Source organism: Bos mutus, chromosome 8, assembly GCF_027580195.1.
Source record: "Bos mutus isolate GX-2022 chromosome 8, NWIPB_WYAK_1.1, whole genome shotgun sequence".
Taxonomy (NCBI): Eukaryota; Metazoa; Chordata; class Mammalia; order Artiodactyla; family Bovidae; genus Bos; species Bos mutus.
Genome location: NC_091624.1, coordinates 55,808,076 through 55,833,939, shown reverse-complemented (window position 1 = coordinate 55,833,939; position 25,864 = coordinate 55,808,076).

Sequence of the window (25,864 nt, the reverse complement as noted above, 5' to 3'; positions counted from 1 at the left end):
TGTTGTTTTTTCTGTTGACTAGTAGCAGCCACCATCCTTACTAACCACCAGCAAGACCAGAAAACTCCATTGTGTTCTTCCTTCCTTTTCCCTGCTAGGACCTGATTGTAGGTCTGAAACAGGTGCATTTAACTGAGGGTGCCCAACTATTGCCCACTCAAGGCTGAAGTAGACTAGAAAGTGTGCTCACTGGCCTTTCTAACATCTAAAGTGGGAGATCTCATAATAGAGGAGCATTCCTCAGCATGGGTAGGTGGTGGACATACTGAGTGGCCAAAAGAGACAATTGCCTGTAGCATTCTCTTAGTACTTATCTTCTGTGGGGAAGCTCAGTCACTTCAGTCTCATACTTTTATAGAGCTGTGCTGTTTTGTTCTTTGCTGTATGACATATGGTGAGAACCAATTCCAAGAGCCCTGGAGACACTGCATCTGCATGTCCTGCACCTAAGTGACGTTTTAAGTCTTGAGAAGAAAGAGCAGTGTTCTAGCATGCACAGAACATATGCTAATCAGCTGCACTCTTCAGGCACAAATGAAGATAATGTGTTCATTGTTTAGACACTGGAATTGTTCATTACAAAATGACACAGTGTTTGCCAATTTTGTCTTCATTATAAATGTAAATATTAACTGGCGATATGCAAAAGAATACAAAAAGTCAACAGCAATTAATTGGCTTCTGCAGTAATTAGCAACTGTAAGGCAAACACTTAGGAGCCGTTGTAATTGTCTGCATTAGGAATACACCTCCTGTACAGATCTAATTAGCAATTTAAGTAGTTCAGAAATTATATGCCTCCTGCCTTTACACTCCCTGAAGTACTGTTCATTAATGGGGGAAAAAATTGCTAGTAAATGTCATTTGCATTGTCTTGCGTTAAGGGCTCTACATCAAAGCCTCCGTTACTGCCTCATACTGAATAATTCTGAGCTGTGGCTTGTGGACCAATACAGCTGTAATTAGACAATAATGCTTTTGTAAACACAAGGCACAAAGTCTGAGTATGGTTTATTTTGCTCTGAGGTATCCCCTTCATGGTTCAAGCTGTAAATAAGAAGAAGATAGAAAAAAGGCGATAGATGAAAAATAAAGATTGAAGGTGACAAATGTTGACTCTTCACAGGCTGTTGAAGTGATAGTTAAAAGGGATATTTAAAAGACTTTTCACCAAGTTTTAGTTGAGATTTTAGTAGTGAAGCTGATGCAGATACCAATGGTCTTGTCTGCGGAGACGGGTCAAAATTATGATTTAAGGATATGCAGATGACAAAATAGTTTTTGACTACATCTGTGCTATGTGGTAAGAATTACATATAACACAGAGTGTCCATGATAAAATCTAAAATAGTGCTTGAGTACATTATATTTCGGTGATGCATCAGTCAGAATTGAAATGTCTGATTAATGAACTTCTAATTTATATCATTCCTATACTTCCAAGTGTATAGGCATCTTTTGTTGTAGGTCATAACTTCTAGCTGTAAAAACATCAAGGGACAAAATTCCTGGTGGAGATTCTGGAAATACAGAAAATTTTGATTTAGTTAAGAACTCTTGAGAAATTTTAATCAGTTAACTTGGATTAAAAGAAAAAAGAGAACCTTATATTATGGATAATAAATCTGGGAGAGATGATCAAATACAAAAAAGTTTGAATCAGTGTTCAAAGTGATATCTACAGGCTAAGATAAAACATTAAGATGCTAAGATAACATACAATTGGGGTAATGAACAAACTTGAACTTGGCTTCAAAATATAAGGTGCGAATAAGACTGGAGGCTCTTTTTTAAAAACATGAGCCTAAAAAAAGTCACAGTGTGACATATCTGACAAAGGAAAAGAAAGTTTTGAAGTGGATTAATAGGAATATAGTATCTATAAGAATGGCAAATAATTGTCTCATTGATTTTTGCATTGCTGATATTGTACACTGTTATTAAGTCTGGATTCTATATTTTAACAAGGACATGGAACATGTCAAAGAAGGTTAAATAGCACAGGACATCTGAAGCCAGGTCTCATGAGTAATGGTTGATAAAATCTGTGATGCAGCATGTGAAAAGATAAGACTTTTCCAGTATCTTCATGTGTGCATGCGTGTGCACGCTCAGTTGTTAAGTCATGTCCGACTCTTGAGACCCTGTGGACTATAGCCCGCTTGGCTCCTCTGTCCATGGAATTTCCAGGCAAGAATACTGGAGTGGGCCGCCATTTCCTCCTTCTGGGGGTTTTCCCAACCCAGAGATTGAATCTGCATCTCCTGTGTCTCCTGTATGGCAGGCAGATTCTTTACCCCGGATCCCCCAGGGAAGCCCAGTACTTCCATATAAAATAGAGAATTATTCTACATGGCCTCACAAGATAGACCTGGATTTAATATAGGAATATCGTGTGATGATTTTAGCTTAACATATAAAGAAAAGTTTAAACAGTTGGAGTTGTTAGACAATTAAAATGGGTTACCTTCTAGATTGTATGCCTTTCTTGTAACTACTCTTACTTAAAACCCTGCACTGTTATGAGATTTTGCTTACATTGGTCTCCAATTATGATAAAGCAAATATAGGGAGGAATGTTCATTGCCACCTATTGGCAAAAACAGAGAACTAAAAAGGATTGAAGATCATTTGTTTTTTCTGAAGTCAGAATTTATGAGCAGATAGATAATATTTAAGTAGTTATTTTAATAATTATAAATTCAAATCTGTGAATGGAAGTCTCATGTGTTTGTTATATGAGTTCCTTTTCAGTGGAAATGTTACTACTTTAAAATGAACATGAATGTGGGTAGAAAGAAAGGATAGCTATGTGATATGTAAAAGGATATATTCATCTATAAAATATATGTTGATAACATATTCACTAACCTCTAAGAAGTAAAATAGGATCAGTGGGTATAACATATTTGTGTTTTTTGTAACATTTTTCAGTGTTTTCTTATTCATAAATTTATAAAAGTACAATATTTTTAAGGTAAAATATTTAGGAACCACTGAAAGATTTTTATTAGATGAGTGATAATTAAAATTTAATTTTATATTTATATACAAAAATTACTTAAGTAATTTAAAAAATTATTGAATTTATATTTAAATCATTAAAATTTAAAATTAAATCATTAAGATTTAATTTTATATTTATATTGTATTATATAGTTACTTTTGATGTTTAAATACAAATGAAAATTTGCTTGTGATCCTTGGGGATTTAGCTGTGAGATATTATTGATAGATTCTACATTCAACTATAGACAGTAGCCATATGTGAACATCTCTCATGAATACATCTTTCAGTTTTTGTATCAACAATTTAGTGAGCACTTGCTATGTGCCAGGAACCATTGTAAATGTGGAGAATATAGTTAGTAATAGTAAAGCATAGAGCCTATATTCTTGAGGATTATAGTCTGTTTTGGGGAAATTGGGTAGGAATGAATATATACCCTGAACAATGAAAACAGAATCACTTCAGAGAAATGCACTTTATAAAGAAAATAAAGCAGGACCATTTAGATAGGGATAGAGCTGAAGAACTTTGGGTTGGGTGGTCTGGGAAGACCTTTTTTTAAAAGGTGGTATTTGAAAAAGTTGTGAATTGTGAGAAGTTGCAGCTGTGCAAAAATCTGGGGGAATATTCCAAGCAGAAAAAAAGAGTTGATGTTTTAAGATTTATGTTGACAATTAACTTTCATGTTCAAATTATTGTAAAGGAAAGGAGAAATATGAGCCTGAATTGTGAACTGGGATAAAATGGTACAAGAGTTTGGAGAGATAGACAGTGGCTAGATCATGTAAAACCTTTTCGGTCAGATTACAGACCTTGTATTTTGTCCTAAGCATAATGGAAAGTGTTTGGTGTCTTAAGTTAGGGCAGGAGTGAACCAAATTTGGAAGTGTCCTACTTTTGTAATAAAGTTTTATTGAAATGCAGCCAGACACATATGTTTACATTTATATATTGTCTGTGGCTGTTTTTGTGTTACACGGCCAAAAGTTGGGTATTTTGTGACAAAGACCATATGGCTCACACAGTATAAAATATTTACTATCTGACCTTTTACAAAGGAAGATTGCCTATCTCTGAGCTCAGGAATCATATCTTTCATACATTTTAGGCCACACTGTCTGTGAAGCATCATAGGGGGATATAAAATTAGGAGGCTACTGTTATAGTCTAGGTGAAATACAATTGTGTTTTATACTACTCTAGAAAATAACGAGAATGGGAGTGATTGAAAGTTGTGGAAAATGTTGAGCTAGAATGGAAGATATTTTCTAATGATTTAAATATATGGGTTTAAATATATGGATAAAAATATATGAGAGAAATCAATAATTATAAGAATTTTTTTTTAATTTTATTTTATTTTTAAACTTTACGATATTGTATTAGTTTTGCCAAATATCGAAATGAATCCGCCACAGGTATACATCTGTTCCCCATCCTGAACCCTCCTCCCTCCTCCCTCCCCATACCATCCCTCTGGGTCGTCCCAGTGCACCAGCCCCAAGCATCCAGTATCGTGCATTGAACCTGGACTGGCGACTCGTTTCATACATGATATTATACATATTTCAATGCCATTCTCCCAAATCTTCCCACCCTCTCCCTCTCCCTCAGAGTCCATAAGACTGATCTATACATCAGTGTCTCTTTTGCTGTCTCATACACAAGGTTATTGTTACCATCTTTCTAAATTCCATATATATGCATTAGTATACTGTATTGGTGTTTTTCCTTCTGGCTTACTTCACTCTGTATAATAGGCTCCAGTTTTGTCCACCTCATTAGAACTGATTCAAATGTATTCTTTTTAATGGCTGAGTAATACTCCATTGTGTATATGTACCACAGCTTTCTTATCCATTCATCTGATGATGGACATTGAGATTGCTTCCATGTCCTGGCTATTATAAACAGTGCTGCGATGAACATTGGGGTACACGTGTCTCTTTCCCTTCTGGTTTCCTCAGTGTGTATGCCCAGCAGTGGGATTGCTGGATCATAAGGCAGTTCTATTTCCAGTTTTTTAAAGAATCTCCACACTGTTCTCCATAGTGGCTGTACTAGTTTGCATTCCCACCAACAGTGTAAGAGGGTTCCCTTTTCTTCACACCCTCTCCAGCATTTATTGCTTGTAGACTTTTGGATCACAGCCATTCTGACTGGGGTGAAATGGTACCTCATAGTGGTTTTGATTTGCATTTCTCTGATAATGACTGATGTTGAGCATCTTTCATGTGTTTGTTAGCCATCTGTATGTCTTCTTTGGAGAAATGTCTATTTAGTTCTTTGGCCCATTTTTTGATTGGGTCATTTATTTTTCTGGAATGAGCTGTAGGAGTTGCTTGTATATTTTTGAGATTAGTTGTTTGTCAGTTGTTTCATTTGCTATTATTTTCTCCCATTCTGAAGGCTGCCTTTTCACCTGGCTAATAGTTTCCTTTGTTGTGCAGAAGCTTTTAATTAGGTCCCATTTGTTTATTTTTGCTTTTATTTCCAATATTCTGGGAGGAGGGTCATAGAGGATCCTGCTGTGATGTATGTTGGAGAGTGTTTTGCCTATGTTCTCCTCTAGGAGTTTTATAGTTTCTGGTCTTACGTTTAGATCTTTAATCCATTTTGAGTTTATTTTTGTGTATGGTGTTAGAAAGTGTTCTAGTTTCATTCTTTTACAAGTGGTTGACCAGTTTTCTCAGCACCACTTGTTAAAGAGATTGTCTTTAATCCATTGTATATTCTTGCCTCCTTTGTCAAAGATAAGGTGTCCATATGTGCATGGATTTATCTCTGGGCTTTCTATTTTGTTCCATTGATCTATATTTCTGTCTTTGTGCCAGTACCATACTGTCTTGATAACTGTGGCTTTGTAGTAGAGCCTGAAGTCAGGTAGGTTGATTCTTCCAGTTCCATTCTTCTTTCTCAAGATCGCTTTGGCTATTCGAGGTTTTTTGTATTTCCATACAAATTGTGAAATTATTTGTTCTAGCTCTGTGAAGAATACCATTGGTAGCTTGATAGGGATTGCATTGAATCTATAAATTGCTTTGGGTAGTATACTCATTTTCACTATATTGATTCTTCCAGTCCATGAACATGGTATATTTCTCCATCTATAAGTGTCCTCTTTGATTTCTTTCACCAGTGTTTTATAGTTTTCTATATATAGGTCTTTAGTTTCTTTAGGTAGATATATTCCTAAATGTTTTATTCTTTCCATTGCAATGGTGAATGGAATTGTTTCCTTAATTTCTCTTTCTGTTTTCTCATTATTAGTGTATAGGAATGCAAGGGATTTCTGTGTGTTGATTTTATATCCTGTGACTTTACTATAATCATTGATTAGTTCTAGTAATTTTCTGGTGGAGTCTTTAGGGTTTTCTATGTAGAGGATCATGTCATCTGCAAATAGTGAGAGTTTTACTTCTTCTTTTCCAATTTGGATTCCTTTTATTTCGTTTTCTGCTCTGACTGCTGTGGCCAAAACTTCCAAAATTATGTTGAATAGTAATGGTGAAAGTGGGCACCCTTGTCTTGTTCCTGACTTTAGAGGAAATGCTTTCAATTTTTCACCGTTGAGGATAATGTTTGCTGTGGGTTTGTCATATATAGCTTTTATTATGTTGAGGTATGTTCCTTCTATTCCTGCTTTCTGGAGAGTTTTTATCATAAATGGATGTTGAATTTTGTCAAAGGCTTTCTCTGCATCTATTGAGATAATCATATGGTTTTTATTTTTCAATTTGTTAATGTGGTGTATTACATTGATTCATTTGCGGATATTGAAGAATCCTTGCATCCCTGGGATAAAGCCCACTTGATCATGGTGTATGATCTTTTTAATGTGTTGTTGGATTCTGATTGCTAGAATTTTGTTAAGGATTTTTGCATCTATGTTCATCAGTGATATTGGCCTGTAGTTTCCTTTTTTGTGGGATCTTTGTCAGCTTTTGGTATTAGGGTGATGGTGGCCTCATAGAATGAGTTTGGAAGTTTACCTTCCTCTGCAGTTTTCTGGAAGAAACTCTTCTCTAAATTTTTGGTAGAATTCAGCTGTGAAGCCGTCTGGACCTGGGCTTTTGTTTGCTGGAAGATTTTTGATTACAGTTTCAATTTCCGTGCTTGTGATGGGTCTGTTAATATTTTGTATTTCTTCTGGTCGAGTTTTGGAAAGTTGTACTTTTCTAAGAATTTGTCCATTTCTTCCACGTTGTCCATTTTATTGGCATATAATTGTTGATAGTAGTCTCTTATGATCCTTTGTATTTCTGTGTTGTCTGTTGTGATCTCTCCATTTTCATTTCTAATTTTATTGATTTGATTTTTCTCCCTTTGTTTCTTGATGAGTTGGCTAATGGTTTGTCAATTTTATATATCCTGTCAAAGAACCAGCTTTTGGCTTTGTTGATTTTTGCTATGGTCTCTTTTGTTTCTTTTGCATTTATTTCTGCCCTAATTTTTAAGATTTCTTTCCTTCTACTAACCCTGGGGTTCTTCATTTCTTCCTTTTCTAGTTGCTTTAGGTGTAGAGTTAGGTTATTTATTTGACTTTTTTCTTGTTTCTTGAGGTGTGCCTGTATTGCTATGATTCTTCCCCTGAGGACTGCTTTTACCGTGTCCCTCAGGTTTTGGGTTGTTGTGTTTTCATTTTCATTCATTTCTATGCAAATTTTGATTTCTTTTTTGATTTTTTTCTGTGATTTGTTGGTTATTCAGCAGTGTGCTGTTCAGCCTCCATATGTTGGAATTTTTAATAGTTTTTCTCCTGTAATTGAGATCTAATCTTACTGCATTGTGGTCAGAAAAGATGCTTGGAATGATTTCTATTTTTTTGAATTTACCAAGGCTAGCTTTATGGCCCAGGATGTGATCTATCCTGGAGAAGGTTCCATGTGCGCTTGAGAAAAAGTTGAAATTCATTGTTTTGGGATGAAATGTCCTATAGATATCAATTAGGTCTAACTGGTCTATTGTATTGTTTAAAGTTTGTGTTTCCTTGTTAATTTTCTGTTTAGTTGATCTATCGATAGGTGTGAGTGGGGTATTAAAGTCTCCCACTATTATTGTGTTATTGTTAATTTCCCCTTTCATACTTGTTAGCATTTGTCTTACATATTGTGGTGCTCCCGTGTTGGGTGCATATATATTTATAATTGTTATATCTTCTTCTTGGATTGATCCTTTGATCATTATGTAGTGACCATCTTTGTCTCTTTTCACAGCCTTTGTTTTAAAGTCTATTTTATCTGATATGAGTATTGCTACTCCTGCTTTCTTTTGGTCCCTATCTGCATGGAAAATCTTTTTCCAGCCCTTCACTTTCAGTCTGTATGTGTCCCCTGTTTTGAGGTGGGTCTCTTGTAGACAACATATGTAGGGGTCTTGTTTTTGTATCCATTCAGCCAGTCTTTGTCTTTTGGTTGGGGCATTCAACCCATTTACGTTTAAGGTAATTACTGATAAGTATGATCCCGTTGCCATTTACTTTTTTGTTTTGGGTTCGAATTTATACACCATTTTTGTGTTTCCTGTCTAGAGAATATCCTTCAGTATTTGTTGGAGAGCTGGTTTGGTGGTGCTGAATTCTTTCAGCTTTTGCTTGTCTGAGAAGCTTTTGATTTCTCCTTCATATTTGAATGAGATCCTTGCTGGGTACAATAATCTGGGCTGTAGGTTATTTTCTTTCCTCACTTTAAGTATGTCTTGCCATTCCCTCCTGGCTTGAAGAGTTTCTATTGAAAGATCAGCTGTTATCCTTATGGGAATTCCCTTGTGTGTTATTTGTTGTTTTTCCCTTGCTGCTTTTAATATTTGTTCTTTGTGTTTGATCTTTGTCAATTTGATTAATATATGTCTTGGGGTGTTTCACCTTGGGTTTATCCTGTTTGGGATTCTCTGGGTTTCTTGGACTTGGGTGATTATTTCCTTCCCCGTTTTAGGGAAGTTTTCAACTATTATCTCCTCAAGTATTTTCTCATGGTCTTTCTTTTTGTCTTCTTCTTCTGGGACCCCTATGATTCAAATGTTATAGTGTTTAATATTGTCCTGGAGGTCTCTGAGATTGTCCTCATTTCTTTTAATTCGTTTTTCTTTTATCCTCTCTGATTCATTTATTTCTACCATTCTATCTTCTAATTCACTAATCCTATCTTCTGCCTCTGTTATTCTACTATTTGTTGCCTCCAGAGTGTTTTTAATTTCATTTATTGCATTATTCATTATATATTGACTCTTTTTTATTTCTTCTAGGTCCTTGTTAAACCTTTCTTGCATCTTCTCAATCCTTGTCTCCAGGCTATTTATCTGTGATTCCATTTTGATTTCAAGATTTTGGATCAATTTCACTATCATTATTTGGAATTCTTTATCAGGTAGATTCCCTATCTCTTCCTCTTTTGTTTGGTTTGGTGGGCATTTATCCTGTTCCTTTACCTGCTGGGTATTCCTCTGTCTCTTCGTCTTGTTTAAATTGCTGAGTTTGGGGTGTCCTTTCTGTATTCTGGCAGTTTGTGGAGTTCTCTTTATTATGGCATTTCCTCGCTGTGTGTGGGTTTGTACAGGTGGCTTGTCAAGGTTTCTTATTTAGGGAAGCTTGTGTCAGTGTTCTGGTGGGTGGAGCTGTATTTCTTCTCTCTCCTTTCGAAGACTTGGGTTTCTTTTCTGGGTGCCTGATGTCCTCTGCCAGCATTCAGAGGTTGTTTTGTGGAATTTACTCGGTGTTTAAATGTTCTTTTGATGAATTTGTGGGGGAGAAGGTATTCTCCCCGTCCTACTCCTCCACCATCTTAGCTCCTCCTCAGAATTTTGGTTTATACTCCATATATAAAATTGTCAATAATTTATAACATTTTTAAGGGTACTCCATATATAAAATTGTCAATAATTTATAACATTTTTGAACTAAGAATTATAATATTTTTAGTTATGTGCAGGGAAAAATAGGAAAACAGTTTTTCATCATGTGTTAGAAAGATCTATCTGTCTGTAATCTATTTACTTATTTAAAAAAAAAAATCTAACCTTGGAGTTAGATATCTATTCAGTCAAGTATTGTTAAGTGGTCTTGGACAAGCTGCTTACAATCAACACCAATTTTTAAATGTTAAGTTATAAAATTAATAATACACAAAGACATTGCATGACTTTTTCCAGATTTATTTATAATTTTTTAAAAATTAGAGTAAAATAAGCATTCAGTTTATTATTTTGTCGTATACAACTCTTTGTGACCCCATGGTCTGCAACATGCCAGGCTTCCCTGTCCATCACCAACTCCCAGAGCTTGCTCAAACTCATGTCCATCGAGTTGGTGATGCCATCAACCATTTCATCCTTTGTCATCCCCTTCTCCTGCCTTTGGTCTTTCCCAACATCAGGGTCTTTTCCAAAGAGTCAATTCTTTGCACCAGGTGGTCAAAGTATAGGAACTTCAGCTTCAACATTAGTCCTTCCAATGAATATTTAGGACTGATTTTCTTTTTTTTTTTTTTTAATATAAATTTATTTATTTTAACTGGAGGCTAATTACTTTACAATATTGTATCGGTTTTGCTATCAGATCAGATCAGTCGCTCAGTGGTGTCCAACTCTTTGCAACCCCATGCATTGCAGCACGCCAGGCCTCCCTGTCCATCACCAACTCCCGGAGTTCACTGAGATTCACGTCCATCGAGTCAGTGATGCCATCCAGCCATCTCATCCTCTGTCGTCCCCTTCTCCTCCTGCCTCCAATCCCTCCCAGCATCAGAGTCTTTTCCAATGAGTCAACTCTTCGCATGAGGTGGCCAAAGTACTGGAGTTTCAGCTTTACCATCATTCCTTCCAAAGAAAGGATCCCAGGGCTGATCTCCTTCAGAATGGACTGGTTGGATCTCCTTGCAGTCCAAGGGACTCTCAAGAGTCTTCTCCAACACCACAGTTCAAAAGCATCAATTCTTCGGCGCTCAGCCTTCTCCACAGTCCAACTCTCACATCCATACATGACCACAGGAAAAACCATAGCCTTGACTAGTCGAACCTTTGTTGGCAAAGATTGACATAAATCCGCCACAGGTGTACATGTGTTCCCCATCCTGAACACCCCTCCCACCTCCCACCCTATACCATCCCTCTGGGCCATCCCGTGGACCAACCCTGAGCACCCTGTATCATGCATCGAACCTGGACTGGTGATTTGTTTCACATATGATAAAATACATGTTTCAATGCCATTCTCCCAAATCATCCCACCCTTGCACTCTCCCACAGAGTCCAAAAGACTGTTCTATACATCTGTGTCTCTTTTGTTGTCTCGCATACAGGGTTATTATTACCATCTTTCTAAATTCCATATTTATCTGTTAGTATACTGTATTGGTGTTTTTCTTTCTGGCTTCACTCTGTATAATAGGCTCCAGTTTCATCCACCTCATTAGAACTGATTCAAATGTATTCTTTTTAATGGCTGAGTAATACTCCATTGTGTATATGTACCACAGCTTTCTTATCCATTCATCTGCTGATGGACATCTAGGTTGCTTCCATGTCCTGGCTATTGTAAACAGTGCTGTGATGAACATTCAGTTTATCAGGGTACATGTGTCTCTTTCAATTCTGGTTTCCTCTGTGTGTATGCCCAGCAGTGGGATTGCTGTTCTATTTCTATTTCCAGTTTCTTAAGAAATCTCCACATTGTTCTCCATAGTGGCTGTACTAGTTTGCAATCCCACCAACAGTGTAAGAGGGTTCCCTTTTCTTCATACCCTCTCCAGCATTTATTGCTTGTAGACTTTTGGATCACAGCCATTCTGACTGGCATGAAATGGTACATCATTGTGGTTTTGATTTGCATTTCTCTGATAATGAGTGATGTTGAGCATCATTTCATGTGTTTGTTAGCCATCTGTAAGGCTTCTTTGGAGAAATATCTGTTTAGTTCTTTGGCCCATTTTTTGATTGGGTCATTTATTTTTCTGGAATTGAGCTGTAGGAGTTGCTTGTATATTTTTGAGATTAGTCGTTTTTAAGTTGCTTCATTTGCTATTATTTTCTCCCATTCTGAAGGCTGTCTTTTCACCTTGCTTATAGTTTCCTTTGTTGTGCAGAAGCTTTTAATTTTAATTAGGTCCCATTTGTTTATTTTTGCTTTTATTTCCAATATTCTGGGAGGTGGGTCATAGAGGATCCTGCTGTGAGCTATGTCAGAGAGTGTTTTGCCTATGTTCTCCTCTAGGAGTTTTATAGTTTCTGGTCTTACATTTAGATATTTAATCCATTTTGAGTTTATTTTTGTGTATGGTGTTAGAAAGTGTTCTAGTTTCCACTGGTTAAACTAGCACCACTGGTTAAAGAGATTGCCTTTCCATTGTATATAAGGTGTCCATAGGTGTGTGGATTTATCTCTGGGCTTTCTGTTTTGTTCCATTGATGTATATTTCTGTCTTTGTGCCAGTACCATACTGTCTTGATGACTGTGGCTTTGTAGTAGAGCCTGAAGTCAGGCAGGTTGATTCCTCCAGTTCCATTTTTCTTGCTCAAGATTGCTTTGGCTATTTGATTTTTTTTTTGTATTTTCATACAAATTGTGAAATTATTTGTTCTAGCTCTGTGAAAAATACTGTTGGTAGTTTGATAGGGATTGCATTGAATCTATAGATTGCTTTGGGAAGTATACTCATTTTGAATATATTGATTCCTTCCATCCACAAACACGGTATATTTCTCCATCTATTAGTGACCTCTTTGATTTCTTTCACCAGTGTTTTATAGTTTTCTATATATAGGTCTTTTGTTTCTTTAGGTAGATATATTCCTAAGTATTTTATTCTTTTCATTGCAATGGTGAATGGAATTGTTTCCTTAATTTCTATTTTCTCATTATTAGTGTATAGGAATGCAAGGAAATTCTGTGTGTTGATTTTATATCCTGCAACTTTACTATATTAATTGATTAGCTCTAGTAATTTTCTGGTGGAGTCTTTAGGGTTTTCTATATAGAGGATCATGTCATCTGCAAATAGTGAGAATTTTACTTCTTCTTTTTCAATTTGGATTTCTTTAATTACTTTTTCTTCTTTGACTGTTGTGGCCAAAACTTCCGAAACTATGCTGAATAGTAGTGGTGACAGTGGGCACCTTTGTCTTGTTCCTGACTTTAGGGGAAATGCTTTCAATTTTTCACCATTGAGGATAATGTTTGCTGTGGGTTTGTCATATATCAGATCAGATCAGATCAGTCACTCAGTCATGTCCGACTCTTTGCGACCCCATGAATCACAGGATGCCAGGCCTCCCTGTCCAATACCAACTCCCGGAGTTCACTGAGACTCACGTCCATCGAGTCAGTGATGCCATCCAGCCATCTCATCCTCTGTCGTCCCCTTCTCCTCTTGCCCCCAATCCCTCCCAGTATCAGAGTCTTTTCCAATGAGTCAACTCTTCGCATGAGGTGGCCACAGTACTGGAGTTTCAGCTTTACCATCATTCCTTCCAAAGAAATCCCAGGGCTGATCTCCTTCAGAATGGACTGGTTGGATCTCCTTGCAGTCCAAGGGACTCTCAAGAGTCTTCTCCAATACCACAGTTCAAAAGCATCAATTCTTTGGTGCTCAGCCTTCTTCACAGTCCAACTCTCACATCCATACATGACCACAGGGAAAACCATGTCACATGCTAGTAAAGTAATGCTCAAAATTCTTCAAGCCAGGCTTCAGCAATATGTGAACTGTGAACTTCCTGATGTTCAAGCTGGTTTTAGAAAAGGCAGAGGAACCAGAGATCAAATTGCCAACATCCGCTGGATCATGGAAAAAAGCAAGAGAATTCTAGAAAAACATCTATTTTTGCTTTATTGACTATGCCAAAGCCTTTGACTGTATGGATCACAATAAACTGTGGGAAATTCTTCAAGAGATGGGAATACCAGATCACCTGACCTGCCTCTTGAGAAATTTGTATGCAGGTCAGGAAGCAACAGTTAGAACTGGACATGGAACAACAGATTGGTTCCAAATAAGAAAAGAAGTACGTCAAGGCTGTATATTGTCACCCTGTTTATTTAAATTATATGCACAGTACACCATGAGAAATCCTGGACTGGAAGAAACACAAGCTGGAATCAAGATTGCCGGGAGAAATATCAATAACCTCAGATATGCAGATGATACCACCCTTATGGCAGAAAGTTAAGAGGAACTAAAAAGCCTCTTGATACAAGTGAAAGTAGAGAGTGAAAAAGTGGGATTAAAGCTCAACATTCAGAAAACGAAGATCATGGCATCCGGTCCCATCACTTCATGGGAAATAGATGCGGAAACAGTGGAAACAGTGTCAGACTTTATTTTTCTGGGCTCGAAAATCACTGCAGATGGTGACTGCAGCCATGAAGTTAAATGACGCTTACTCCTTGGAAGGAAAGTTATGACCAACCTAGATAGCATATTCAAAAGCAGAGATATTACTTTGTCATATATAGCTTTTATTATGTTGAGGAATGTTCCTTCTATTCCTGCTTTCTGGAGGGTTTTTATCATAAATGGATGTTGAATTTTGTCAAAGGCTTTCTCTGCATCTATTGAGATAATCATATGGCTTTTATTTTTCAATTTGTTAATGTGGTGTGTTACATTGATTGATTTGCAGATATTGAAGAATCCTTGCATCCCTGGGATAAAGCCCACTTGGTCATGATGTATGATCTTTTTAATGTGTTGTTGGATTCTGATTGCTAGAATTTTCTAAAGGATTTTGCATCTATGTTCATCAGTGATATTGGCCTGTAGTTTTTTTTGTGTGTGTGTGGCATCTTTGTTTTGTGGCATATGTTTTGGTATTAGGGTGATGGTGGCCTCATAGAATGAGTTTGGAAGTTTACCTTCATCTGCAATTTTCTGGAAGAACTTGAGTAGGATAGGTGTCAGCTCTTCTCTAAATTTTTGGTAGAATTCAGCTGTGAAGCCGTCTGGACCTGGGCTTTTGTTTGTTGGAAGATTTCTGATTACAGTTTCAATTTCCATGCTTGTGATGGGTCTTTTACGATTTTCTATTTCTTCCTAGTTCAGTTTTGAATAGTTGTACTTTTCTAAGAATTTGTCCATTTCTTCCACGTTGTCCATTTTATTGGCATATAATTGTTAATAGTAGTCTCTTATGATCCTTTGTATTTCTGTGTTGTCTGTTGTGATCTCTCCATTTTCATTTCTAATTTTATTGATTTGATTTTTCTCCCTTTGTTTCTTGATGAGTCTGGCTAATGGTTTGTCAATTTTATTTATCCTGTCAAAGAACCAGCTTTTGGCTTTGTTGATTTTTGCTATGGTCTCTTTTGTTTCTTTTGCATTTATTTCTGCCCTAATTTTTAAGATTTCTTTCCTTCTACTAACCCTCGGGTTCTTCATTTCTTCCTTTTCTAGTTGCTTTAGGTGTAGAGTTAGGTTATTTATTTGACTTTTTTCTTGTTTCTTGAGGTATGCCTGTATTGCTATGATTCTTCCCCTTAGGACTGCTTTTACAGTGTCCCTCAGGTTTTGGGTTGTTGTGTTTTCGTTTTCATTCGTTTCTATGCATATTTTGATTTCCTTTTTTATTTATCCTGTGATTTGTTGGTTATTCAGCAGTGTGCTGTTCAGCCTCCATATGTTGGAATTTTTAATAGTTTTTCTCCTGTAATTGAGATCTAATCTTACTGCATTGTGGTCAGAAAAGATGCCTGGAATGATTTCAATTCAAAATTCAAAACAATTTTTTTGAATTTACCAAGGCTAGATTTATGGCCCAGGATGTGATCTATCCTGGAGAAGGTTCTGTGTGTGCTTGAGAAAAAGGTGAAATTCATTGTTTGGGGATGAAATGTCCTATAGATATCAATTAGGTCTAACTGGTCTATTGTATCATTTAAAGTTTGTGTTTCTTTGTTAATTTTCTGTTTAGTTGATCTATCCATTGGTGTGAGTAGGGTATTAAAGTCTCTCACTATTATTGTGTTATTGTTAATTTCCCTTTTCATACTTGTTAGCATTTGTCTTACATATTGCAGTGCTCCTGTGTTGGGTGCACATATATTTATAATTGTTATGTCTTCTTCTTGGATTGATCCTTTGATCATTATGTAGTGTCCTTCTTTGTCTCTTTTCACAGCCTTTGTTTTAAAGTCTATTTTATCTGATATGGGTATTGCTACTCCTGCTTTCTTTTGGTCTCTATTTGCATGGAATATCTTTTTCCAGCCCTTCACTTTCAATCTGTATGTGTCCCTTGTTTCGAGGTGGGTCTCTTGTAGACAAAGTATATATGGGTCTTGTATTTGTATCCATTTAGCCAGTCTTTGTCTTTTGGTTGGGACATTCAACCCATTTACATTTAAGGTAATTATTGATAAGTATGATCCCATTGCCATTTACTTTATTATTGTGGGTTCGAGTTTATACACCCTTTCTGTGTTTCCTGTCTAGAAAAGATCCTTTAGCATTTGTTGGAGAGCTGGTTTGGTGTGCTGAATTCTCTCAGCTTTTGCTTGTCTGTAAAGCTTTTGATTTCTCCATATTTGAATGAGATCCTTGCTGGGTACAATAATCTGGGCTGTAGGTTATTTTCTTTCATCACTTTAAGTATGTCCTGCTATTCCCTCCTGGCCTGAAGAGTTTCTATTGAAAGATCAGCTGTTATCCTAATGGGAATCCCCTTGTGTCTTATTTGTTGTTTTTCCCTTTCTCCTTTTAATATTTGTTCTTTGTTTGATCTTTGTTAATTTGATTAATATGTGTCTTGGGGTGTCTCACCTTGGGTTTATCCTATTTGGGACTCTCTGGGTTTTTTGGACTTAAGTGATTATTTCCTTCCCCATTTTAGGGAAGTTTCCAACTATTATCTCCTCAAGTATTTTCTCATGGTCTTTCTTTTTGTCTTCTTCTTCTGGGACTCCTATGATTCGCATGTTGGGGCGTTTAACATTGTCCCAGAGGTCTCTGAGATTGTCCTCATTTAATTCGTTTTTCTTTTTTCCTCTCTGTTTCATTTATTTCTACCATCCTGTCTTCTACCTCACTAATCCTATCTTCTGCCTCCGTTATTCTACTGTTGGCTCCTTCCGGAGTGTTTTTGATCTCATATATTACATTATTCATTATATATTGACTCTTTTTTATTTCTTTCAGGTCCTTGTTAAAGCTTTCTTGCTTCTTCTCAATCCTTGTCTCCAGGCTATTTACCTATAACTCCATTTTGTTTTCAAGATTTTGGATCATTTTCACTATCATTATTCAGAATTCTTTATCAGGTATATTCCCTATCTCTTCCTCTTTTGTTTGGTTTGGTGGGCATTTATCCTGCTCCTTTCCTGCTGGGTATTTCTCTGCCTCTTCATCTTGTTTATATTGCTGTGTTTGGGGTGGCCTTTCCATATTCTGGCAGTTTGTGGAGTTCTCTTTATTGTGGGGTTTCCTTGCTATTGGTGGGGCTGGACGGGTGGCTTGTCAAGGTTTCCTGGTTAGGGAAGCTTGTGTCGCTGTTCTGGTGGGTGGAGCTGGATTTCTCTCTCTGGAGTGCAGTGAAGTGTCCAGTAATGAGTTATGAGATGTCAGTGGGTTTGGAGTGACTTTGGGCAGCTTGTATATTGAAGCTCAGGGCTATGTTCCTATGTTGCTGGAGAATTTGCATGGTATGTCTTGCTCTGGAACTTGTTGGCCCTTGGGTGGTGCTTGGTTTCAGTGTAGGTATGGAGGCATTTGATGAGTTCCTATCGATTAATGTTCCCTGGAGTCAGGAGTTCTCTGGTATTCTCAGGATTTGGACTTAAGCCTCCTGGCACTGGTTTTCAGTCTTATTCTTACAGTAGCCTCAAGACTTCTCCATCTATACTTCACTTTCAGATAGTTCCTTGATCCGGCTTATACTTCTCAAGATCTATAGGCCCCTTCCTGTGTGGTCAGTGCTAACTACAGGGTTTTAGTCTGTTGCACCTGTCACTTCCAAGGTGGTTCCCTCTGTTTTAGCTTCTGTTTGCTGGTCTCTTCAGTGTCTAATTTCCGCCCTGACACACGGGGGCGGTGGTGGACACTTATTTAGGCTCCCTTGTTCAGCCGAGCTGTGGGGAGGGAGAACGCTGCAGACATATCACTGGCATCTGTGGGGAGTGCTCACAGTGTCTCAGCCACACTGGGTTTGCCCCACTCACAGTATGTGTGCTTTCACTGTCTATACTGCTTAGGCTCTAGGTTGCTGTGCCAGGAACTGTCTGGGGCTGGCCCTGGGTTTTATGCACTTCCCAGGTCTAAGCCGTTCAGGTTCAGGTACTCGGTACTCCTCAAAGGTGCAGACTTGGTTGGGCCTGCGTTTTGTGCCCTTTGAAGGTCCGAGCAGCTCAGGTGACCAGGTGTTTGGCGAGTGCGGTCGCTGCAATTTATCGCCTCCCCCGTCCCTGCCGCTCGGTTTTCTGGGTGTACAACCAGAGCACCTCTCAGGCGGATGTCGACTGTCCAGAATCCCAAGAAGTCTTGTTCAGCAAGGAAGCCTGCTTGTAGTTTGGTAGATGATGCTTCTCTGGGGCCACGATTTCCCCCTTCTGGCTCTGGCTGCCCTCGCCTGCCTCCGGCGGGGGATGGGCCAGTCCGCAGTCAGTCCTTTGTTCGGTGAGCCGGTTTGGCAGTGTCTTAGGTTAGGGCTTTTCTGGAGGTAGCTATCCCACAGTCTGGTTTGCTATCTCAAGTTAGTTCCCTCAGATTGCCCTCAGGGCATTCAGGCCTGGTCCTTACTCTAAGCAATGCAGCCCACGCCTCCCTGCCCAGCCCCCACTTGCTAGTGGTGGATGCAGGCATCTGCGCTGCTTCTCTGCTGGGAGTTACTGTTGGGCACGTAATCTGTGGGTTTTAATTATTTATTTATTTTTCCTCCTGGTTATGTTGCCTTCTGAGGTTCCAAGGCTTGCCACAGACTCGCCAATGAGAGTGTTTCCTGATGTTTGGAAAGTTCTCTCTTTTTTAAGACTCCCTTCCCGGGACGGATGTCCATCCCTACCTCTTTTGCCTCTCTTTTTATCTTTTATATTTTTTCTTACCTCCTTTTGGAGACAATGGCTGCTTTTTTGGGTGCCCGATGTCTTCTGCCAGCATTCAGAAGTTGTTTTGTGAAATTTACTCAGCATTCAAATGTTCTTTTGATGAATTTGTTGGGGAGAAAGTGGTCTCCCCGTCCTATTCCTCTGCCATCTTAGGACTGCCCCTCAGGACTGATTTTCTTTAGGATGGACTGGTTGGATCTCCTTGCAGTCCAAGGGACTCAAGAATCTTCTCCAACACCATGGTTCAAAAGCATCAATTCTTTGGTGCTCAGCTTTCTTTATAGTCCAACTCTCACATCCATACATGACTACTGGAGAAACTATTGCTTTGACTAGATGGACCTTTGTTGGCAAAATAATGTCTCTGCTTTTTTAATATGCTGTCTACGTTGGTCGTAACTTTCCTTCCAGGGAGCAGGCATCTTTTAATTTCTTGGCTGCAGTCACCATCCTCAGCGATTTTGGAGCCTAAGAAAATAAAGTCCGTCACTGTTTTCATCGTTTCCTATCTATTTGCCATGAAGTGATGAGACTGTATGCTGTAATCTTCATTTTTTTGATTATTGTTTTAAGCCAGCTTTTTCACTCTCCTCTTTCACCTTCATCAAGAGGCTCTTTCATTCCTCTTCACTTTCTGCCATAAGGGTGGTGTCATCTGCATATCTGAGCTACTTTCGAATGTATTGCCCAGTGGAATTAAATATGTTCACATTGATATGCATGGTGGTGTGCACAGCCATCCGACTCCAGAACATTTTTTTCATCTTCCGAAGTGTTTCATAACTCCCTTCCCTTAGTCCCTGCCAACCATTCTTTTTGTATCTATTACTTTAACCAATTTAGGTACCTCATTCAAGTAGAATCATGGTATCTGTCCTTTTGTTTTTGAGTTCTACTTAGCATAATATCTTCAAGATTCATATTGTAGTGTTTGTCAGAATTTCTTTCCCTTTAAGGCTAAGAAATAGTCCATTGTACTTACATACCATATTTTTATGTATCCATCTGTTGTTGGCTGAAAGTTTGTGCCCCTGTCCTTCAAATTCCCACATTGAAACTGAATCCCAAATGTGATGGTATTTGGAGGTGGGGTTTGGGAAGTGATTATGTCATGAGGATGGAAGCTTCCTAAATGGAATTAGGGCTCTTTTAAAAGAAGTTAGTGTAAATGAGATTGTCCTCTTGATTTCTCTTTCAAATGATTTATATTATTAGTGTATAGAAAGACAACAGATGTGTGTATATTAATCTTGTATCATGCAATTTTACTAAATTTATTCATTCTAATGGTTTTATTGATGGAGTCTTTAGAGTTTTAAATGTATAGTAGTATGTAATCTGCACATAGTGACAGTTGAATTTTTTTCCTCCCAATTTGGATTACTTTTATTTATTTATTTGTTTTTCTTGACTGATTGCTATGGCTAGGATTTCCAGTATTGTGTTGAATCAAAGTGGTGAGTTGAATAAAAGTGGTGAGAGTGGGCATCCTTGTCTTATTCCTCATCTCAGAGGAATTGCTTTCAGCCTTTTACCATTGAGTATTATGTTGGCTATTGTTATTGTTGTTCAGTCACCCAGTCATGTCAGACTCTTTGTCACCCCATGGACTGCAGCACACCAAGCCTCCCTGTCCCTCACCAGGCTATAGTCTGTGATATATGGCCTTTATTATGCTGAATGATAGTCCCTCTATACCCACTTTATTGAGAATTTTTAATCTTAAGTGGATTTTGAATTTTTCATGAGCTTTTCCAGTATCTGTTGAGATGAGAGTATGAATTTATTCTTCTATTGGTTAATGTTATATATCATATTGACTGATTTATGGATGTTAAACTATCCTACACCCCTGGGATAAATCACAGTAGATAATGGTAGATGATTCTTTTAAAGTATTGCTGAGTTCTGTTTGCTAATACTTCGTTAATTATTTTTACACCTATATTCATCAGTGACAGTGGCCTGTACTTTTCTTTTTTTAATGGTGTCTTTGTATGGTTTTGGTATCAGGGTGATTCTGACCTCCTAAAGTGAGTTTGGGAGCATTTCTTCGTCTCAAGTTTTTTAAATAGAGAAGAATAGGCATTAATTTTTCCTTAAATATTTCATGAAATTTACCTGTGAAGCTGTCTGGTCCCATTTTTGTTGTTTTTTTGAAGGTTTTTTTCCTTTTCTTTTCTTTTTAAATCATGGATTCAATTTCATTATAGGTAATTGGTTTCTTCATATTTTGTGTTTCTTCCAGATTCAGTTTTGGGAAACTTGTGTTTCCATGAATTTATCTATTTCTTCTTAATTGTCCATTTTATTGTCATATAATGTTCATAGTGATTTCTTATCTTTTATATTTCTGTGGTGTTGGTAGTAACTTCTCCATTTTTATTCCTGATTTTATTTAGGCCTGTTTTCCCAAATTTTATTTCTCTGTTTTCCTTGATGAGTCTGGCTAAAGGTTTATCATTTTGTTTATTTTTTCATAGAATCAGTTCTTAAGATTTTCTTGTTTCCTAAAGTAGGTTTATGTCACCAGAAGCTTCTCTTTTGGAATTGCTTTGGTGTACCCCATAAATTTTGGATCATTCTCTTCTCATTTTCCTTTGTCTCCAAGTATGATTTTATTTCCCCTTTGATTTATTGAGGGACCCATTGGTGGTTTAGAGGCATATACGGACCTTTACATGTTTGTGTATTTTTTTTTCTTATACTTGATTTCTCGTCTTACAGAGTTATGGTCAGAAGAGATTCTTGATATGATTTCAGTCTCATTGTTTATTATTTTATATTAAATTTTTATGAAATTGTAGCTGTTTTATAATATTGTGCCAATCTCTGCTGTATAGCAAAGTGACTCAGTTATTTGAGTCACACACACATTATTTTTTTCATATTCTTTTCCATTATGGCTTATCACTTACTGAGACTTGTTTTGTGGTCTAGCATGTGTTTTATCTTGGGGGATATTCCATGTGCCCTTTAAAAGAATGAGTATTCCACTGCATTGGGATGGAATGTTCTAACATATCTGTTAAGTTTATCTGATCTAATGTGTAGTTTAAGTCTGGTATTTATTTTATTTCTGGATAATTTTCCTATTGATATAAGCTGGATGTTAAAGTCCTCTACAATTATTGTGTTATTGTCAATTTCTCCCTTTGTGCTCATATTTGATTTATGTATTTAGGTGCTTCTATGCTGGGTGCATATATATTGAAAATTGTTATATCTTCTGGTTTCATCCCTTTACCATAATGTAATATTTTTCTTTGACTCTTATTACTTTGAACTTTTTTAGGTAGTTTGCTGTCTCCACTTTGCTTAGTTCTTCTAGGATTTTCTCTTGTTGCTTTATTTTGAGTATATATTTCTTTGTAGCCTTATTTTGCCTAATTCTTTGTATTTATTGCTATGTATTAGGCAGGTTGGTTATGTTTCCTGATCTTAGAGAAGTGACTCTGTGTAGGAGACATCCCTTGAGGCCCAGCAGCACAACCCCGCCTTGGTCACTGAAGCTATATTATATAGTGGGTACCCCCTATGTGGGACCTTCTGTTGTGATAGGGTTGACCACTGTGAATATGCTGGTTAGTGGGGCTGGTTGCCAGGCCAGTTGGCTTCCAGGCCTTGCCTGTGGTGGCAGCTGCTTTTGGGTGAGGCCAGGTGCTGGCATGGCCAACTGTGTGGCTTGGGGGTCCTAGGAATGGTGCTGGCCTACTGGTGGGTGGGGCCATTTCCTAGAGCAGCTGGCTGAGGGGAACCTGGGACAGATGCCAACCCTTTGGAAGTGGGGCTGGATCCCCAGGCAACTCTACTCTTGGCCTTTGGGGTTTTAGGACTGGTCCTGACCAGCTGGTGGGCAGGTATTGAGAGAGTCATTTGCTAGGCAGGTTGATAAGGAGTCTCGGGGTCCCCAAGAAAGAGAGGTCTGGAATTCTCAAGGAGGAAGAAAGGACAAACTTTTTTTTCTTTCTCCACATTCCTTAGGATTATATAACAATAATGTATCCTGCCTAAAGACAGTCTTTGGATTAAACCTTCTGTTATATTAAAATGTAAATTATGGGAGTAGACATGATGAAATCTTTACAACCTCCAGACATTCTTTGGATTATATAACCTCATTGTTAACACTAGCAAGCGGGTACTCTTTCTGCCCCCTTCTGATGCCTATGTCAGAAGCTTTCTCTATCTCCTTTATACTTTAATAAAACTTTATTACACAAAAGCTCTGAGCGATCAAGCCTCTTCTCTGGCCCCGGATTGAATTCTTCTCCTCCGGGGACCAAGAATCCCGGTGTCTTTGTGTGATTCAACAACAACCTTTCAGTATAGCCCGAGCACTAATAGACTAGAGGGAGGACTCCAAACTAATGCTTGCCAGCACCAGTGTCCATGTGGTTGAATGAGTTCCCCAAATGACTTCCACCAGTGTCAATATCTAAAATATATGGGAAAAGCAATTCTACAGCAAGAAAACAAATAATTCAATTTAAAAATGATCAAAAAACCTGGATAGAAGTTATAAAAATGACCAACAGGTATATGAAAAATGTTTAACATCACAAATCATCAGAGAAATGCAAATCAGAACAACCATGAGGGAATAACACATGTTAGAATGGCATTATCAAAAAGACAAAAGATAGTAAGCATTCTCAGGGACATGGGCAAAGGGAACCTCTGCACATTGTTGCTGGGAATGTCAATCTGTACAACCATTATGGCAAACAGTATGGAAGTTCTTCACAAAATGAAAAGCAGAATACCATATGATCCTGCAATCCTACTTCTGCTTGTATATACAAAGGAAATGCTAATGGGTGCAAAGTTTCTTTTTGTACCCACTCCTAATATATTAAACCCATTAAATTTTATAATTTAAGTGGGTGAATTTTGTGGCATGTGAATTATATCCCAATAAAGATGGTTTTCAAAGCATAATAAATAAGGGCAATTAGCTAGTGGAAACCTTGAGTAAAAGCAGCTAGGAAACAATGTACAGGAAAATATATAGTTATCATCAGCAATATGAGAAAATAGCTTGTAGATAAGTCAAGCAGAACCCGAGTCATGTGATGTTAATTTATCAACATGAGCATTTCTGAGAGATCACTACTAGAGTTGCTATTTGGGAACTAGAGCTGTTTTGCAGTGATAGAGGATGTTACCATTCCATGAAAACTAATTGTGGGATCTCAGTGAAGATTTACTGTGCTTCTTAATTTGCTTATATACTTATACTAAAGTTGGTTTATCTGAGGTAACTTACACTTGTCTGTGTTTCTCAAAGGTAGAAGACATTGCCACAAGTACATGCTGTGGCTTGTTCCTACTTCACAGGTAGTGTAAAACAAAGTTTTTCTGGTTGATGTTTATAAATGTCATTAAAATAGTAGATAAAAATGAATGTGGCATTTCTGAAAGTTCATTTGATGCAAAGTAACTTTAAAATAGTAGATAAATATGATTCAAGTATTTAAACTTAAGAAAAAATGAAAATAAATCAGATAGTTATTAATCTCTTTCAGTTTAATCAATCACTTAAAAAAGAAGGAAAATTTTCTTTGAAAAATTATGAAATAGCAAATAAGAACGCCTGTGAAGTATTGTACTGATATATTGGGGCTTCCCTAGTAGCACAGACAGTAAAGAGTCTGATATATAATATATATTGTACTGATATATAATATATATTTAAATAATAATACTAATATGAGATGTAATGGTTAATCAGTACTTTTCAGTTTGTTGATTTCAGTAGGATTTGGTATAATTAACTTATACTTCAATTTCACTATCAAGAATAAAAAACATGTCATTGGTTCAGGAAGTTTTACATTTGAGAATTTATGATAAATTAAAATTCAAAAGAAGGAGAGAGTCTCTCTCTGTCTCTCTTTAATTATGCACACCTATTTATAAAAATATTATGTAGAAATTAAAGCAATAATTATAGGTGATATGGGAAATGCAAGTAATTGTAAAAAACCAAAGCTGAGTATAGTGTTGCATTCCTGCTATGACTATAAAAATATAAATATCAAATGTGCAAATGGGAAAAGTATAGAAAATTTTAAAAAAATGGAATGTTGTGTTCATGTGATGGAATCAGAGGTAATTTACTTTTTTCTTTGCTAATTTACTTTTTTAAAATTTTTTCATACTACTCCTACAATTTAAGGAGGATAAGTAGGTAAATTTTGGTGTCCCTATAAATATATATATTGCATATAATCTAAATAGAAGAGAGGAAAAGTAAAAGTATATGATACAGAACAAACTTCAGTACCAGCTTTTACGAAATGGAAGTTTCTGAAATAACAGGAGTATGTACACATGCATAAAATCAAAACATTCAGAGAAAAATAGAGAAAATATTTTTGCAAATATGCTTATGTTGTTATATCTTCATGGGTAAGGACAAAGAAAAATTCTTTGAAAAAATATCTAAATTTTCATGTAACTAGGAACAAACCCCAAATTTTTGCAAGTATAATCTCTTTGAATTTTCTGATTCTGTTGTCTAAAATAACAGTTTTACTGAGTATTCTTCCAAATGTTTTTAGATAATCATATTTTCAGATAAAATACTATGTGGAAGCTTAATGCATATAAAAACCAAAATTTAGCCACTTGCTTAATGTGACTTGGGAAATTCAGAGCACTTCCATTTCTATTCCCAGAAGCATCATTGTGAAAAATCTAGAGTTCCCAACATTAGTGTAAAGACTACTCAACTTGATTATTATATCCCTCTAACTAGTAGATAGCGTAGATAGCAGAATAATCTCATTTACCTAAAATATTTGGCAAAATAAATTGGAAGATGT